Source organism: Alligator sinensis, unplaced genomic scaffold, assembly GCF_000455745.1.
Source record: "Alligator sinensis unplaced genomic scaffold, ASM45574v1 scaffold1525_1, whole genome shotgun sequence".
Classification (NCBI taxonomy): domain Eukaryota; kingdom Metazoa; phylum Chordata; order Crocodylia; family Alligatoridae; genus Alligator; species Alligator sinensis.
This window is the reverse complement of record NW_005843789.1, coordinates 10599-13468: the sequence shown is the minus strand read 5'-3', so window position 1 is coordinate 13468 and position 2870 is coordinate 10599.

Here is a 2870-nt window from a genome sequence, read left to right as displayed (position 1 = left end):
AGCGTTCAATAAGAGCACCAGCTCCATGGCCAGCCACTGTGAAGAAATCAATGGAAAATGTGAGGGCTGATGAGGAAGGGAATGGCCTTACAAGGTCCCTTCCAGGCCTAATGTCTATGCAGTTAAATCTATGAAAGGTTCTGCTTTCTGTCCGTGTTTGCCAGTCCGCAGTCTAAAAAGGTTGGGAGCCACGGCTCTAGGGGACGCTCTGATCATGGAAATCCTGGAAGAGAAGCGCTGAGGAGGTCTGCAGAGGTCACCTCCAGTCCAACCGCCGCCTGAGTCAGAATCAGCCCTGTCCAAACCAACCCAGACAAACCCATCATCGCATTACTTTGCCATATTGCCACAAGCCTGACACAGAGCAGACATTGCACCTGGACCTGTGCAAGGAAAAGCAGCGGGGCCACGGTGCTCATCCTCCTGCTGCTGTGACAGGTTGGCAATCCACACCCCAGGGATCCCAGGCAGAGGCCGGGATCACACTAGAAAGGCAGGCAAAGCTCCCCAGCCTGTACTGGTCTGACCAGGGGGAAGGCAGGCAAAGCTCCCCAGTCTTTACTGGTCTGAACAGGGGGACAGATCCACCTTGGTGTTAAGGAGCGATCCCTGGGATGGAGCCGAGCCCCCTGCAGATCCCCCGGGGCTGCAGGGAATGGGGTCACCAGTTGGCCTTGGGCTTTTTGGGGCACAGGGCTGGGGAGTGCAAGGAGAAGGAGAGAGAGGAAGAGATGGGGGTCCACCCATCCCCCCACCCCATGACAGCCCACTGCACACCTGCCCCGGGAGAGAACAGGCACCCCCACAGCACCCCCTCCTGCACAATGGTGGCATAGCACCATCTGCCCCATTACAGCCCCTATCACACCTGCCCCAAGTAAGTGTGGACCCCCCTGTAGCTGTACCACATACATACCCCAGGTGGAGTTGTGCCCCCCCCATGATGATGCCCCCTGCACGCAATGAGGTATCACCCCTACCTCCCTTTACACCTGTCCCAGGTGAACACAGATCCCACATGAGACAGACACCAGCATCTGCGTCAGGTCCTTGCAGACCTCCCACCACATCCGGTGCCCCACGCCCTGCACGGCATGGACAGTAACGTCCTCACCTCGAGCCCTGCCCCTGACTCTGGAGGGGCTGCTGCTGCAAACCACCAACCCCCAGAGGGGACAAACTCAGCCTGATTCCTGCATGCTTGGCTGGACAGCCTGTGCCCAATGCTCCACCCCAGGCCCAGCACAAGCCACCTCTAATGACCCTAATACCTGCCCCAGCACTGCAGGCTGCGGTCATGCTGGCAGGGGTGCTGGCAGTGGTGTGGAGAACCTGCTCTCCCAAGTGGGGGAGACACCGCCCTGGAGCCAGCACCATGCACAGACTGCCCCCCACTCCCCCAGTCAGCTCCGTGGCGCAGATGGGTGGATGTGGTGGGTAAGGGCAGGAACAGGGCAGACGGGGCTGGCTTGGGGCACCTGTGGTGCCAGCTGCAGTCGCTCATCCAGGGTTGCTCACCCTGTGGTGGTGGCTCACCCAGCTCTGGATCCTGCTGTAGGAAGAGGGCAGAAGAGGGTGGGAGCAGCCAGTCAGTTAGCAGCAGCGGGGGTAGATCAGACCACCTCCTGCTCCCAAGGCTTAGCAACAACCTCTGCACTGTGGTGAATCATTTAGAAAAGGAAGGGGCTGGAAAGAAGAGAGATTTGCCCTGGAAAGGGTTGTGGGCCTTGGTCTATTCCCATTGCACAGCTTGGGAGAGAGCACAGAGATCAACCATAGGGGTGGCATGTCCAGTTGTGTTGCCTTAGTAGCAGGGAATGCATGAGAGAGAATACAACAAAGGGGAGGAGGGTAGGGGAGCAGCACAAGATCCCACATGGGACAGACACCAGCATCTGCATCAGGTCCTTGCAGACTGCCCACCACATCCGGTGCCCCCCGCCCTGCAGGGCATGGACAGTAATGCCCCCACCTCCAGCCCTGCCCCTGACTCTGCAGGGGCTGCTGATGCAAACCACCAACCCCTAGAGGGGACAAACTTAGCCCGATTCCTCCATGCCCAATGCCCCACCCCAGGCCCAGCACACATCACCTGTCCTGACCCTAATACCTGCCCCAGCACTGCAGGCTGCGGTCATGCTGGCAGGGGTGCTGGCAGTGGTGTGGAGAACCTGCTCTCCCAAGTGGGGGAGACACCGCCCTGGAGCCAGCACCATGCACAGACTGCCCCCCACTCCCCCAGTCAGCTCCGTGGCGCAGATGGGTGGATGTGGTGGGTAAGGGCAGGAACAGGGCAGACGGGGCTGGCTTGGGGCACCTGTGGTGCCAGCTGCAGTCGCTCATCCAGGGTTGCTCACCCTGTGGTGGTGGCTCACCCAGCTCTGGATCCTGCTGTAGGAAGAGGGCAGAAGAGGGTGGGAGCAGCCAGTCAGTTAGCAGCAGCGGGGGTAGATCAGACCACCTCCTGCTCCCAAGGCTTAGCAACAACCTCTGCACTGTGGTGAATCATTTAGAAAAGGAAGGGGCTGGAAAGAAGAGAGATTTGCCCTGGAAAGGGTTGTGGGCCTTGGTCTATTCCCATTGCACAGCTTGGGAGAGAGCACAGAGATCAACCATAGGGGTGGCATGTCCAGTTGTGTTGCCTTAGTAGCAGGGAATGCATGAGAGAGAATACAACAAAGGGGAGGAGGGTAGGGGAGCAGCACACACCCCATGGAGCACAGCTCTGCAGAGGCTGAAAAGCAAAACAGGTCAATAAGACTCCAGAGGTGGTAGAAGCAGCTTGTTGCAGACCCCACTGCACATGGGCAGGTCTGGAAGAGGGGTGATGTGGCAGTGAGGAAAGGTGAGGTCAGGAAGGAGAGTAGGGA